The following is a 16,895-nucleotide window of genomic DNA, read 5'->3' on the forward strand; positions in this document are numbered from 1 at the left end:
AACTTCTCAGTGCTGCCTTATTTCCAGCACTTGAAAAGGGAATTTCTTTCATTAGGCTATTTCAAAATCTTCAAAATCAGGAAATAAAAACGGATGCTCAGTCTCCCCCCCCAAAAAAACCTCCAAGCACTCCCCTCCCTTCCCAAACCAACCAATCAACCCCAAAAAACCCCAAACCAAAAACAACCCAAAAGAAACAACATACCAGTGGGGTGTATGAAGGAAATGATGAACCATTGGTCAATGTATCCAAATTCTGCTTAGATGGTCACCAGCATATGTTGGTAACAGTTGCATTAGGTGAGCTGAAAGGGTAATGACAAGACGTGCCAGTCATTGTCCAGTGTTGTTGCTGGCATCATGGCAACGGAGAATGTTCAGGAGGACTAAGAGGAGGGTAACACAGAGGCATTAAGGAAGTGGATCAAAATGAAGAGAGAGCACGAAAAGGACTTGTTTGAAAATCCACTTTGGAAAAGCAGGCTGGCATCAGCTGATTCGGGGGGAGAAGCTCCTGCTGCTGCCTGAGATGATGGGATATGTTGTGGCAGGAGGGAAAGGCCTTTTTGAGTAAATACAGAAGTGCCCGTGTCTGAGGCAGCAGAGGCCAGTGAAAGGATGGAAAGGTGTCACGTAGTCACAGAAATTGGCAGGAAGACTATCTCTGTTTCACCTTCCCTGGTAGATCTGGACCGGCAAGATCATATTTGCCATGTCCAAAGAAAGGGATCCTGTAGTAACTGATACTGAGAGAGTTATCTTTGGGGATCTTGGATGTGAAAATGTGTACAAATATATTTATATTTGTACACACGCATACACAGTCCAAAGAAACTGACCTCAGTTAAACGAAAAATTTCCAAATTTGAGCTGGGCAAAAATAGGAATTATGTGGGTTGTTTGTTTGGTTTTGTTTTGTTTTGTTGTTTTAAAAGGATGTTTAATGAGGCATCATCCAGTGGAAAGGAATTGAGATGGAAGACTACCCGTCATTGCGAGTTTAGTCCTGCCCAGGTAGAGTGTCCATGAGATACTCATAAAGAAACAGGAAAGAAGCCGTGCCAAGGCTGTAGCATACTCATTGCCTGTCTCGCTCCTCCTATACAGAAAAGCTCAAACTACAAAATCTTTGGAGCTGAAGGCTGCTATTTTCAACCCTTGCTGTGTGAGGCTGGATGTCACACTTGGCTCAGGTTAGACAGGATGGTGCTCAGACTGTTGGTAGCGAGGGCTTCAGGCAGCTTAGTGCTCTCATGCTTTGTGAGTCACTGCTAAGGGCTATGAATAGGAAATATTATAAAGTATATGTGCCTTACAAACCACGTGGTCTGGGAATAGTGTGACTCAGTCCAGTTACCCCATACCCAATTTTGTCATTTGTTTTATCACTATATGGTACGTGAGCTCTGACATACTGGGGGCAAGCCAGGGCCTGTTGCATAAATGAGGTGTTTCTTAGTTCTTGTTTCCCAAGATACATTTTTTATAATGTATTGCAAAAAGTGCGAAAAGGCTAGACTGGAATGGCTGGTGAAAAAGCATGATAAAAACTGAAGTCAAGGTAAGATCGCAAGAGAGAAAAATGGGTGAGGGAAGGAGTGGGGAATGTTTGTACTACAGATACCTCAAGATTTTAAGTGAAACCAGAATTCCCGAGTGGGAATGAAGGGGAATGAAAATGCACCAAGGGGAGTGAAATGCATCTTATTTCCGTGTGCACAGCTGTGGATCTCTATTCAGTGATATCTCTTAATTAAGGAAGAAAAAAAAAAAGTATAGCAAGTTGCAGGATGTTTATGTCTTGACCAAGCTGGGGTACAAGCGGTGGGTGGTGACTGATGTGAAGGGACAGTCCTATACAGCAACGCCCAGGGCGTGCAGCGTGTGCGGGGACCCGTCCTGCGGCAGAACTGGCTGGTGTCAGCCACCAAGCAGGACTGCGATTGAGGTGGAGTTTTGATACTTTGGCCAGGTATCTTTCTTTGTCTCTGTAGTTCTTTGCTGTTTTCTAATCACACGAATGTCTTGTGCATGATCTTGTCTGATAAAACCTCGTCTCAAAGTGGCTTTGCAGACCCTGACAGTCCATTCCTCTGGGAAATGGTATCTGGGAAGGGTGTGGGTATCCTTTGAAGCGTCTTGCATCCCAGGGATGTGCTGGAAACCCTTTCTATTACCCTGATTAAAGGTGACAGTGCCTGGTTGGAGAGAAATGTTGATGGAGAAGCATAAGTAGACTGAGAATTTAGTGAAACTCTTGTGTTTTGAAGAAATTTTTTACAAAGAGCCAGAAGCATGAGTGATGTTTCATAATGTTGTTTTACAAATCAGACAGTCTTACGTGTGACCATCCATACGGGTTGCAAATAGAAGAAACTTAGGGTACAGAATAAAAGGGTTTCCCGCAAAAAAACTATTTTCCACTTCCCTTCTAAAAGGTGTCCTCAGCTGGATGAAAAGGTAAAAGGTGTGGAGGAGGGTGTGATTTGGCTTCTGCCAGCAGATAAGGTCACGCCTCAGGAGGGAAGGAAGCTAAGCTTGAATTCACGCAGAGACCGGTGGTAGAGGTCTGATTGAAATTTTGCTAACTGGCAAATTCTGAACTTCCCTCGGAAAGGTCAAGATAGTTTAGCGGCAAAAAAAAAGCTGCTTCCAAATCCTGACGACTTTCTTTCTTTTCCCCAGCTGGGAATAACTCTGAACTGTCTGGATAAGTTTAACCTGGTGCAGCACCAATAAAATAAGTAGAGTTACCCTGGGACAAGTTCATCCTTGGCCTGACTACTTGCTGAGCTGCTTTTGCACCAGGGACTGGTTTTATTCAGCCTTCCTTTAAGTTGCTTTTCTGGACTATAACAAGCTCTTATCTGAGACATCTGAATAAAATAATAATTTTAAATCAAAAATATTAATAAAGTAGATATTTCAGATACTTCACTTGCAAATAATTCATGGCACTGAATTAGTTTTCTTTAATCAATTAGGAGTCTGCCAGGTAGCAGCAAATGGTAATTTAACAGGAGGAACAATTTTACGTATTTTTAGAGAGGATGAGAGAGTAGAACCAATTTCTTTAAAATTGCTCCTCCATCCCACAGGGCCCTGGCTGAACATTTCCCTCCAACAGCACAAGGGCTTTTGTTCACCAGTCTTTCTCTTTGGGACTAGGTTATATTGACTGAGTGCTACTCCGTGCCTAGTTATTTCATTTGCTGGTGGAGTGCCATGAGTATTTACTCTTCTCAGCAAAATATACAGTCATATGATTTATGTTACCTCAAGGACAAACCCAAGATCTGCAGAGACAAATACGAGTGCCTACAGTTTCTACATCTATAGCTGACGTGTGGTTTTAGCAGGATGGTGCAGACCCCTTTTACAATCAGGACCAGAGTGATCCAGAACACCCGTGTGGTGGTCCAAGCCGTGTTACAGATGTATTGTTTTTGCAGTTCTTGATAGATGCTGCCTATTAGTCTTTAATGGATGTTTCTGTGGCATAGCCCGATTTTTTTTGTTCGTAGGAGCTCAGGTCTGCCTACAGCTAGCTAACAGCAGTAGTTACAAATTGTGTCTGAACTCTCACTCCTCTCTGGCATTTGGATACTTGATGTTGTGTTCTTTCACCCACGCAGAATACAAAGAGAAGCAATGCCTTGCTAGCCCGTGTCACTGCTGGTGATGGAGTGAGGGCTGGTCATCTTTTCCTTGATGAATTTGGAGTCCAAAAACCTTTCCCTGAGGGGGAGGATTACAGCTCGTCCAGTCACCAGGCTGTAGGCTGGATTTGTGCAGTGACATCCACCTTCACCCTCTGCTGCCAGGGCTGGTAACTGCGCTTGGGAATGCAGGAGGGGGGAGCGGGGGAAGCCTGGGTAGTGACTTAACCAATGCCTCTGAAGGCTTATGCAGACAAGTCGATAACTAGGATGTCTTGTATCGGTGTGGTGTGTTTTGTCACGATCCTATCAGAAGCAACAGTTAAGGGATTCCCTTTCGGTGTCCAAATCCTGAAATCTAAAACCTGTTGTGACTTCATGAAAAATGAAAAACATTGCTCACAGTTCCCTCTACCCCTTGTTGGGTGAACGCTGGAGACAATGAGATTGGGTGCTGGAAACCACAAAACGTGCCTCTGACTCTTCTACCTGCGCTGCCAAGGGCTCTGGTTTTCTTTACCTGGGTGTTCAGGGCAAAGTCCTGCTCCGGCTGCGTGTTGGTGCAAAGTGTGTCAGTCCAAGTGACGTGCCTTGGCAGTGCAGCAAGGAATCACAAGGTAAATGCCTCTGTTTTGGCACCCCCCCGATCACAGAATGCCATAGTCGAGAGCGAAGCTACATGGAGGCTGGCAAAGCCCATGCAGCTTTCAGTAGATTAAAGCAACACATCTCAAAAGAAAAAGGCATTTAACCTCAGGCAAAAGCAAGTTTGTGCCATGCCATTCTCATTGCTGCTTTTTTTGTATGATCGCAAAAACTTGAACAGCTTGGAGTTGTCACATTTAGCACCCTAATCGGTTCCACATTTCACTGGATAAAATCTCAAATACTCATGTTTTGCAGAGTTCAAGAGTTCTCTGTATCTGCTTCCACAAATTCCACAGTGTGCGTTTTGGTCTGCACAGCTGGCTGTCTCAAGCTGTCATTAAGGGGAATGACTGAGATGCAGCCCTCTGAAGTGATACAGGCCATGCCTAAGGCAAATCTGTTTCCATCCTTGGGAAACTTCATCAAAACCTCTCAGGGAAAAGGGCTGCTTTTCTCTTTCATTTTAAGTTGAACCAACAAAGACATTTCTGAAAATGCATTATTCTAATAGCTCCTCACATACTTAAGAAATAGCTATACAGGCTAATATTAGTACTATATTGTATTTAGTGCCAAACGCGTGCCAAGTACTGTACAAAACCCCAAAACAAAGACAACCTCTAGTCCAATCCAAAGCCCTTGTACAGCAAACTTCTCATTAACCGTACACACGTTTTCTCACTAATTGAACTGAAACAACTTACAGGCATGAAGTTGAAGCATAAGCAAGTGTGTTTCGCAGGTCAAGGCTTGAGGGATTTTTAAGGGCGTGAACCAAGACCCAGGCAAATCAGTGGGAGGCTCCAACCAGCTAATGGATTTTAGAGGTCAGGTTGTAAAGACAGTAAATCAGTGCACAGAGGCATATCCAAAAACTTTCTTGCAATTGTGCGTGGTAACTGACATCAGTACAAGTTTGAAACCCAATGTCTCATGAGGGTGAAAAGACACTCCTGCTTAAAGCAGTGTCAGCTGCGAAATCGGCCCAGGCTGCCCACAGCTTTGCGCAGCCCATTCTGCTGCTGGATGGTCCTCGTGGGGAAGAAAGTTCCTCCTTCTTTCCAGCATGCCTCAAGTCTCCCATCCCACCACTATGTGAAGAGCCCGCTTTTATAACAAGACTTTTTTAACGTTGCCAGGGGCTTGTCGAACTTCTACACTTACTATTTTATTTGTACAAATTGGGTCTCATTTTTCATTGGAGCTTGGTGAATTCAATTCTACAACGTTTTGTGTCTGTATTTTTGAGATCCTGTGCAAAGCAAAAAACAGTTCTGTTAAAAATGTGAATAATTTTAACAGTTGTTGAAATTTCAGCTTCCAGTAATTTCAGCTACAATTAAAATAATTAGTGTGCAATTTACTTAATGAAAATGTTTAACAGAAATGCTAAAAGAACACAGCAAATTGAAATGTACGTGTTTTAGGATTCATAAGGCTTTCAGTCAGGATCTCAAAGGACCTTACAGTCCCGCTATTTTTTAAATAAGCATATTATGCAGAGCTGCCAGACTTCTGGGCCTTTTCCACCCCAAATATTAGGATTCTCTACAAGCTTATGAAAATCTCTGCAGATAAAATACACCTGAAGAAAATTTGCTCTTGATTCTGTCGGTGGAATATTCTTCCCTGTAGCACATCATTCTCCAGTGCTTTGTCTAGCCTACTTGTAAAATAAGGCTATACAATAACTTAATAAATTAACCAAGAAAATGCATCTTGGTGCTCAGAAATTGTTTTCCTATTATAATGACTTGACTTTTTTTTTTTTTCTTGTGGAACTAAGTTTTGCCTGCCAAATGCAATGTGAGGGCAGCTTCAAAACGATGCAGATTCAAAATGATCACTTCCAAAATGACTTGGGAGTGTCGTTTGGTAGGACGGAGCCATGACCAGCCGAGCGTTGTGCTGGTAAAGGGAAGTGGCAGTAACACAGCTTTTCTGTCCACTGCCATTATATGCTGCTGCACGGTAGATAGAAACGTTTCTGGATGTAGTGCTCCATCGTGGGCTGGAGCAGTACATGCAGCTTTTAAATACTGAGCCAGAATGACGTAGGAAACTTCTTCGTATCGCCGATACCAGCCTTGCCTGCTGGGTAAGATATTCCATTACCTGTACACCTGGAAAAACAAGAGAAGGCTTTTTCCTTGGGGTGATGGAAAGCGGCCTGCAAGGTGCTGAAGATGAAACTGCTTGTTCCCAGCATCCTACTCAAGGATTCTCTCTCCAGTCTCCAGTGTTGCCCTTCCTTAATGCCGAGTCCGTTTATTTCTTTGATATGTTACCTATAACCGCAAAGTGGGTGTTTCTCTATTTGGGTTTTTTTTCTTTGTTTTCTTATTTAAAAACAAAGAAGAAAAAAAGGAGGAAAAGCAGTGCAGGTGAGTGTGTCTCGGCTCCCTGGCCGGCCCTCCTCTCCCTCGCGGAGGTGGGAATAACCTGCCTGGCAGCTTCTCATCCACCTAACGAGTCCCTCTAGTGGTGCCATCCGGAAAATTTTACTCCTGCCTTCCCAAATTGATAAGCAAATGCAAATCAAACCGAAAAAAATATTTCAATGCGATCTGTCATCCGTGAAAGTACCATAACTTTGTGAAATGCAGATGTGTTTGGTCCCATTAGCGTTACGCTTGTGGAAAATCGCGTACCAGGGTAATTCCAGTGCTTTCAGTTTAACTGGAGTTGAAACTGTTTTCAGTGACAGATCAGCAAGGTCCTCGATTTTCATGCAAACATGAAACAAGCTAAAAATATGATCTTTTTTCAACATGCAAAATGTTCTCATCGCTCTTCTCATAAAGATATTTTAGGAAGTTTATTTTGAGCAAATTAATTATATTTCTATGGTGACCTTGTGAGGGACAACTTCAGTATTATCAGTGTGCATACTGCAAATGGGGAGTTCACGTTGGGGCGTAGTGTTCATAAATAGAACTGAGAAAATAAATGATTATTCTGCTTTCTTGAAGCCATAAGATGTTAGGAAGGGAGTAAGAGTGAAAGGCTGGAAGTGAAATGGAAACATCGCTGAAAGTGAAATTAAAGAACGGAGAAATTCAAGGATGGTTTTTGAAGCAAACACACCTGCATGGGTTTGGTGAGGTTTTTTGGAGGGTGGGGGAGTTCTGCGGGTTTTGTTTGGCTTTGGAGGGTTCTTTTTAGCAGTGTAATTAAGTAAATTGGAGAAACCACATTTATTTGTAGGGGCTTTTTTGGTTTTTGGGGTTCAGGGCAATCAGAGTAGATCTGCAAAATATTTTGGTCGACTCTGAACCTCTGAATGGTGACACGCAGCCTGCAAAGGTGGTAGGAATCAGGCAGTGACCTAAATGACAAGGAAGAGAGGATGACCAAACGCAGGCTGCCCTGACCAGCTGCGTGGCCAGAAGCACCCTTGGCACTACCACACACGCTGATGGGAAAGGGAATATCGCTTACAGCCTGGTAAACCCAAGACTGTCTGAAAGGGATGTACTGGGAGAGCACAGCACTGCTGCCACAACAGTCAGGGCTGTCCTGAAAATACGGTGAGCAGGAATGGTGTAGCTACAGGTAAATATGGGTAATTAGAGTTTGTTCACTTCCCATTTGAGCCAGGCACGGTTTATCCGTTCCCCACCGCTCCACCTGAATCCCTGGGCACCCGAGTCGATGTGCGTTATTTCCTATTTCCCCCACTGCCATGGAGCCACCAGGTGAGAGCACCTGGTATTTCTCTTTGCTTAGGCACTTCTTTGATCAAAATTCAGGTTTACCTGGGAATATAACATTAACTCTGTTAGTCTTAGGAATGGAGAGATTTGTACAGAGAAATCAAATTAATTTCCTTTCTTCCACCAGGTTGTCAGTCAAGGTATGGGAAGGAAGATGGTGTCATTTTTCATTATTTTCCTAAATACCTTGAGGTTAGATGAGATTAAATATACCGTAATACTGCACCCTCGTGCAATGCTCTGCAGAGACACCTGACCAAAGCCTGATGTCGGACAAGTCAGTGAAACTGCATGTAGGTCCTTCTCTGGTCCTTGAAGCAGCGAAGCTCTGTTAGCCTGGGGAGGATTTTGGGCTGGAAATTCAGTTTCCAACCAGAGTCCAGAGCCAGCACAGCTCTTCCTACTGGGCTCGTACTGTGGGCTGTAAGTGTGCTTGGACCCACGGCAAAACAGCTGTACCTCTACCCCGGGACATTGTCTTTAGACATGTAATGGGTGAAATCTTCAAGGGCAGCAGCTTAAACCTACTATTAAAGTCAATAACAGGGAAACACAGACGGCAAAGTTTCCTGTAATAAATCTAAATGTTAACTCGGTGCAAGGTGACTTATCAACAGCTGCTCTGATAGAGTTACAGGTGTTTTGGGTATCACAGTTTTGCATTTCTCAATGGACTGTTTGTATGTTGAAAGTGTCATCCAAAATTTATTTAAATTTCCTTGAGTTTGACTTTTAATAGATTATTTTTTTTTTCATCATGCATTGCTTTCAAGAGAAAGAAACTCTACCTGTGAAGCTTCGAAAGGCAACAGTCTAGAATAATAACAGAAATAAGAGGTGGGTTCACAAATTATTCATTTTATTTCAAAACATAAATCGGAGAGCCGTGACTGCTTGATATTAGTGTTTATGCCTCTGCATGCAGAAGCGTGCTGACCAGGGAGGGAAGGTTTGGGCTCTGGAATCAATACTGAGCACTGAAGTAGCTTTTAGACGCTCAACTCCTGCTGGGCTTGGTCTAATTTGCAGTTTGTTGAAATCCCATTTTAAATGTTACTGGAGGAGCCTGCTTTATCTCAGCGAGAAATCTAGGGGAGTTGGTAGTTGAAAATAATGGATCATCAGGAAATAAGTGTAGGGATAATGTACGCGGGGAAAACTTCAGCCATGAAACTTGTTTTGGAGGAGGGCAAGCCCACATCTCTGCTCATTTTTTACCCTTAGAACCGAATTCATCAAACCAGTATGGGGAATGATTGGGTGTAATGGTTACATTTGGGTCTTACGGCTGAAATCCCAGAAAGACTCACTTTATTAGTTTGATCTAGTTGACAGAGAAAAACATTCGTGCTCGAGCTTTCAGAACAAGTGATCCTTTGGGAGAAAATCCCACTGCTCCTGAGCTCTCCCTGCACACTGGGTTTTGCCTTTTGTGGCATTTTGAGAAGGGTCTCTCCAAAATCGGCCCAGTTGAGCTGTGTAGGCTCTAACTACAAAACATTCCTATTCCCTGCCAAAAAAGCACAGCAGTTGCTGTGTTTCCCTTTGGCAAACTGATGCTCGCAGCAAAAGACACGTGACTGTTGGTCAGGAATCCCAGGGGGTGAGAAAGAGCCCTCACCCTTTGGAGAGGAGAACGTTTTGGTCAGTGAAACTTCCTCTCACCCCGCTCTTTGGCAGCGCCATTTCATAGGGAGCCAGTAAAGACCATGGTAACTTGTCGGCAAGTTAAATGGAGAAATGAAAGGGAGAACTTAAACTTAAAAAGCTCACGTAACCTGCCTCCATTCATTGCTATAGCAATAATTCCCCATGAAAGCAGCGCAAAGAAATATTTTACAAGATAATGCACTTTTAAAATGCAGTGCTGCTAGCGAAACCCCTCTCTCGTTGTAACCCCTGGATCTGTAAAGTTCTTTAATGACATTGTTAAGGTTCTTTGCCTTCCTAAAGGAATTCTTAAATGGCTGGGAATTAATTTAGCAACTCCTACCTTGCAGTTACAAGTGAGAATCTAGATGCACGAGTGCTTAAACAATAGAAGTTTTAAGAACAGATTGTACCTTGATATGAGTGAGTCCTCTGCCTTGTCTTACTGCTTCAGATTTCCAAAGCCCCCAGAGCAGTCAGAGAGGCAAGTGCAACTAAAAGTCACTGGCTGTCATTCGGATGTTAATTCCTTTTTGCACTTTTGAAAGTCCACTCCTTTTTGCGCTTTTGAAAATACTGAAGTGTTAAGGTAGGAGAAGCATTCATAGAATCATAGAATGGTTTGGGTTAGAAGGGACCTTAAAGACCACCTAGTCCCAACCCCCCTGCCATGGGCAGGGACACCTCCCACTAGACCAGGCTGCTCAAAGGCCCATCCAGCCTAATAGCTTTCTTCCTAATAGCTTTCTTCCTAATAGCTAATCTAAATCTACCCTCTGTCAGTTTAAAACCGTTACCCCTCTTCCTATCACTACACTCCCTGACAAAGAGTCCCTCCCCATCTTTCCTGCAGGCCCCCTCCAGGTACTGGAAGGCCGCTATAAGGTCTCCCTGGAGCCTTCTCTTCTGCAGGCTGAACAGCCCCAACTCCCTCAGCCTGTCCTCATAGCAGAGGTGCTCCAGCCCTCTGATCATCTTTGTGGCTCTCTGCTGGACCCGTTCCAACAGGTCCAATGTTCCCAAGAGACAAGTCCCAGACAGAGCTGTCATATGTCAGGGACAGGATATAAAACAAAGTTTTGCTGAAATACATTTTTTGCTTTCCGCAGAGTGCAGCTACCTTCTTACAATAGCCAATGCCTTATCTATCTTCTCTATAAAAAGAGTATGTGAGAGATCATTCCTACCTTGTGAAGGCACTGGGAAGGTTACAGACTGTGAGGTCCTTGCACGTGGCACAAATTGATGGTGAATAGCGGAGGTTCTGCTGGAATATCTCCCTCTGACCCATCCAGAAATAGTCCCTGGAGGCGCAGAGAGGACTGCCTGCCTCTCCTCTGCGTCTGCAAAGCTGTAGTCCTTCTACACGTTGCATTTTTGTTCTTCTACATGTTTGAAAAGCACAGTCCAAGGAATCAGTGGGTTATTTGGCTTGTAAGTACTTTTTTTGTGCTATTCACTGAGGTGTTAGCCCTACCTTCTGTGTTTACATGCCTGGCGACTAGCAATATTGTTTTAATTAAATGCCTTTTGACTAGGAGAATTCAGCTATTTTGTAAAGGCAAAAATATGAAACAGCTCTGTTATATGCCGGTATTTTAGTACTACCATGCTTTTTTTAAAGTATTTAAATAGAAACAGACAACATTTAATTTTAAAGTACATTCGTTTGTCTTAAGTCTTTTGAGTAGCCTTATCACTGCACCTACTTCAGCTGACCAAATGGAAAATTCTGTTTACTCCGCCCAGATTGAGCTAGTTATAGATTTAGGTACTTTTTTGGCCTATAAATATGTCAATCTTATTTGGATTTTGCTGTAAGGGGAAAAATCTAGGGATTTTACCTCCTGCACAGAACACAATATGGAAAAAAAAAAAAAAAGGTTTAATTTCTGTGGCCAAACTAAAGGAGAATTGGGACAATAATTTACTTTGGTTTAAATTTAAAAGTTGGAGGGTTGGATTTTTTTTTTGTCTTTTAAAATGGGAAAAAATGTGGTTGGCCAATTAAAAGTTTAGTTCCCCTGAAATAAATGCTTTTTTTTTTAATTATTTTGGGGAAATTCTTGTTGTTACTTCTTAATAAAGCTACATGTTAGAACAATTTTGAAAGTAAATGTTGAAAAGGTACTTGAGTTTTTTCCTGAATTTTCCTTTGAGCTGAAACTAATTGCTTAATCTAATCCAAATGTTCAAGCTGTTTCATTCCTCTTGACTCAGGATTTCTCAGTGAAGGAGCTGTGTGGGGGAAAGCCTTTCCGAGCTCCAAGAAAATGTGGATTTTGAGGGAAAATGCATGCGTGGGAGCTGCCAGGAAGGACCGTGTTATGTCCGCAGGGCACAGCCGAGTGCAGAGGTCCCGGGGCCCAGGGGAAGAAATCTGGAAGTGGGGGGGTGGTTTTCTTGAAGTTAGTAACATCCAATATTATACAATAAGATATCCTATATAATATGATTCTTATAATACTATGTAATAGGATATTATATTTAATCAAAACACAATAATAGCATAATTCCTATAATATAGGATATAATAATAGCATAATTCCTATAATATAGAATATAATAATAATAATAGGGTTATTCCTATAATATAGGATATAATAATAATAATAGGGTTATTCCTATAATATAGGATATCCTATAATATATCCTATAATATAGGATATCCTGGTGAATATGAAGCTATGGATTGCAGGGTAATGAAATAATTCTTTCCAGGCCTCTGGTAGCTTGTGATCATCTCTGTCTCTTCACTGTCAGTACGAGGATTTGCAAGGAGTATAGAGAGAGCGAGGGAGAGTGCAACGACTGAATCAGCTCAGCTCCGGCACAGCGACGTGATCTAGCTGGAAAGAGCAAAGCGAAAGGCCACCTGTACCCATCTGCGTGTTCCGCTCTTCAGGTTTTCACCTATGTGAGTCATTGGCTTTTTCAAACTTCAGGCTGAATAAAGCAAAATATTGAGATGAACTATCAGTTTGATTAAACCAGTTTCTCGAATGAGGGAAATATTCTTTCTAAATGGACAAAACAAATGTTGCAGCATTAGCAGGGATGTGTTTTTATGGAGGGTGGAGAGGGAGGTAGCAGACAAACAGTCAGTTGAGAATAAGTGTATTATCTGTATTTTGTCAGAATTGCCAGCACCATGCAGAAGCCCCTTTTTTTGACTGATTGTCAGTCCTTGGGGTGAAAGCCCAACAGTGGCTGTAGGCTTGGCAAGACCGGAGATGGCATTCCAGCTGGAAGAGATTACCACTCTCAGTCTTGAACGAGATCATTACCCAGTGCAGTCTCAGATAGGCTTTGTCCCCGCTGCAGAATCGTTTAAAGATGAGAGAGGAAAGTGCAAGCATGAAAACCCATTATACTATATAGCTGCACTAAGCCTTTCAGTAATGGAAAGTACATGCTGTATCTTGTTATGTCCAACACTGGCTCGAGGTCCATAGCAGCTCCTAGCAACACCTGCTACAGCAGAATCTCTCAGAAACAGACAACCCACTGCAATGTTGTAGCTATGTCAAATGACATCCACCTTCTCGCGACTACAGGGAAAAGAGAAGGATTCTAGTTCAGTGCATACCCAGAAGAGATCTATCACCGTGGCTCCTAGAGCATCTTCTTGAACTCCCTGCATGATGCAAGCCTTGAGTGGGACAAGCCCCTTCCCTTCATTGAAGGGCTTTCACCATAAGGTGTAACTTACACCTGTAAGCCAAGGGAAGAGAATCTCAAACCCTGTACTCTTTTGTTTACTAGTCGGACCTCAGCTAAAGCCATGAGATTTACACACCTTGCCTCCAAATTGCTCTCGAGCTCACTGTCTATCAGGGATACCTTTAGGGCAGCCCCCAGCCGCCATTTTTGGGCATGAGCAGTCTTGGCAGCTCTTCCTGTGGTTTTTGGTGGTTTAGTACAACAGCAGGAGAGGCCAGATGGGCTATTTGTGGACTGCATGTAATGCAGTCTGGAATCTGTGCTGGAAAATGGGAATATTGGGTGAGCTGTTTAAGACAGATGTAGAGATACTTTCTATTAAATATGCAGTCAGTCTTTATAAGTATGGTATACACTGTTCGTATTTCTAGCAATTTAATTCATCAGTACAATGAATGCAATTTAGGCGAGTAATGAAAAGTCCTCTATCCTACCTTAAACTGGCACATAATTTCACCTGTCAACAATCTGCAGTACAGAAGGTTGTTTCTGAATTTCCTGGCTCTAGAAGTTACTGAGGTACTTATGAAAATGTACTTAACTGCCAGTGAGTCAGCATTCAGAGGTCTGAAACTCATTGCCAGGAATTATGTGATTTACAAGGTTTGACTTCCAAACCTGGCGATTGACATAGCACGAGAAAGAATAAAGAAACTCTCAAATACAAAGCGCACATGCCTTTCAAATGCAAACCACAGTCAGAAAACAGTCAGTCTCTTGAGACATATCTGCAACTGTCATTTAAAATCAGAGGGTAGTGGAGAAACACTCCATCTCAGTCATTGTTTCTTTGGGGTCACAATTTCTTCACTGATGTCAAGGCCAAAGATCCCACTGAACCAGAAAAGGGAAACATTCTTTAAATTTAAGTATACTAATGAAGACCATTCCTTTTCTTTTGGATCCTTTATATGTGGAATGAAAGTGGTTGGTATATTACCAGCATCATAACAGCTAATGGTATCTGCTTTGGGCAGCGCTATGTGAGTGGGGCAGCGGTGGCAGGCTACTACAGCAAACGTCGCAGTATTATTATTTAATGCTGATATGCCAGTGCATCCCGGGAGCACTTTGGCCAGGCCCATTTCCAGAGAGGGGTTCCAAATAATGCCACTGTTTTTCAGGTAGAAGTGAGAAAATTTGCAAGCCCTATTTAGGGAATGAGACAGTTAGTTTATTTAGAGTGTTAAGGCAAGGGAAGTGACCCTTCCTAGGTGACCCCCAGCCACTCAGCAGGATTCACTGGTAGCAATCTTTTAGGGAGAGTAATTTTTCCTCTTGGCAGTGCCTCCAGCAGATGACTGTGTGCTCTTGGAAATAAGTTGCTGTTCTGTCTCATTTCCTTAATTTCCTGGCTCTGTGTCCTACGTTTCAGACAGATATTTTTCCTTTTCATTAGGGATGTTATGGTAAAGGTGTAATTCATACTTCTGTGAGCCAAAGCAATAGCAGAGCTATGAAAAATGCAGGCGATGCAACCTTATGAGACCCCATGGCTGGAAGGGGGGGTCCACACTCTGAGCTGAAAGATGAGACAAGGCAGAGGCTTGTGGCTGCAGTTTGCTGGGAGGCAGAGCATCTACCCCTTGCACCAGAGCCTTGGCTAACCAAATAATGCTGTTCCCGTAAGTGTGGTAAGTTTTGCAGTGAGGCACGTGACAGCAAAGAACTAACAAAATTTGTGGCAAGCCTTGTAAATTTATTTTTAAGAGTGACATTTAGTACTTTTATTTGCCATCTGACTCCTATTTTGCTGCAGAAGTTACCTCCTCATTGCTGTGATTGGTAAATACCACTGAGGAATAAGAAAATATATAGAAAATGTTAGTAGCTCTTATGTATACTGAGTTTTCCTCTTGCTTATGGAAAAATTAGTTACTTGGCAAATTCCCAGTGTCATATAGTCTGCAGTATCTTGCATTGCTATCAGTTCGTTTTCAGACCTAGCTGTGCCGTGGGAACAAGCTGGCTTTATCTTGTGAGAGCAGATGATGTCCTCAAGTTTGTGGTTACAGGTGAAGCCCCCACCACGATTGTCTGAAAAGTTTAGCAGATTTTACTTAAGTAGGCTAGACTGGTATGTGTGATTTGGCTGGATCTGAAAATTTGCCTGAAAATATATGTCTTGTTCATGTCTTTGACAGAAATCTGAGGTTTGCAGTGGGAAAGTGTCCTTCTCCCCAAGAGCTATCTATTCTGTGGTCCCGTCACGTTCATAAATTCCTTGCATATTTCTTTTGTTTAGTCAATACAAACCTCCAGGCTCTCAATTATTTCTGTACAAATTAAAAGCCCTGCCTGTGCAAGGTATTAGAAGATGTAAAGTAATTTGTGTCAACTTGCTTGGATTTTATCAGAACAGGAGAGGGGTTATTTTCCAAGGTTGATGCCCGGCCATTAAATAAAGAGGAATATGCTCAGTGCTCTGGTGGGAGTATGCCACTGGGGCTTTTCTTTCTAGCTGCAATATCCTGAGCCAAACATGTTCCCATGTTCCATCTGGAAGCCAACAGGTGACTTGCCTGGGTTTTCCTGCAAAGAGATGTTATAAGACTCCTTAAGTGTTTTATGGATTGGGAAAAAAAAAAAACCCCAAACACTTCACGTACAATTTAGTCTATTCTTAAAGCAGCGAAGTTGTCTATGATAGCAACATCCTAACTAAGGTAAAATGAGTTTAGAGATGTTCATGGACACTACTCTGTAGGAACCATGTAGCACCAGCCAGAGGTCTGCCAGCACTCTTCATTTTCTCTTCATCCGAAGCAAACTGGCATTCCTTCATCGTAGTTTTGTATTACACGACTTCTAGGTCTATTCCTGGGCTGAGTTAAGAAGCAAAGAAAAATGCATTTGAAATGAAGGAATATTAAAAATGACTTTGTCCAAACTCAATGAGTGTTAGGTATGAAGGATCCTTGTTTTTCCACACTAATTTTGTGATCCTCAGTTTAAATCTCAACATTATAATGTAGAGAGCAGGCTACTTAGAAATAAAAGAACGAAATACCACATATAAAAAAGTGTAGAGTCGATATTATCTCTCTGAAGAATATTGTACCAGAAATACACTAAAGAATGCAAACAAAGTACTTTTGTGTGTAAGTAGGTAAATGTGTACACATAAGTAAGTTATGATCTTTATTGCATATAAAACAATAACGTTGTTTGAAATCCTAAATAATTGAATGATAATCAATGGAAAAACCCAACCTGCTATATCAGGTCTCTGGGCATTTACAGAGTTGGAGGAAAGCTTGACATTTCAATAGACATTACACATACAGTTGACAGGGCACTTGAAAAAGGCAGCTGTAAATTATTTCTTATCACGGCCTAAATAGACCATTTACATTTTATCCAGAGGAGAGAATTTCAGTTGTTGCCTTAGATGTGATTACTGAGTTCAAAGAAGAAAACATTTTAACCGGGACACCTTTCCATCTACTTTTGTTTTGGTGAGGGTTATTTATGTTCTTATTAAATCATCTATTAGTAA

Source organism: Rissa tridactyla, chromosome 5 (genome assembly GCF_028500815.1).
Source record: "Rissa tridactyla isolate bRisTri1 chromosome 5, bRisTri1.patW.cur.20221130, whole genome shotgun sequence".
NCBI classification, from domain to species: domain Eukaryota; kingdom Metazoa; phylum Chordata; class Aves; order Charadriiformes; family Laridae; genus Rissa; species Rissa tridactyla.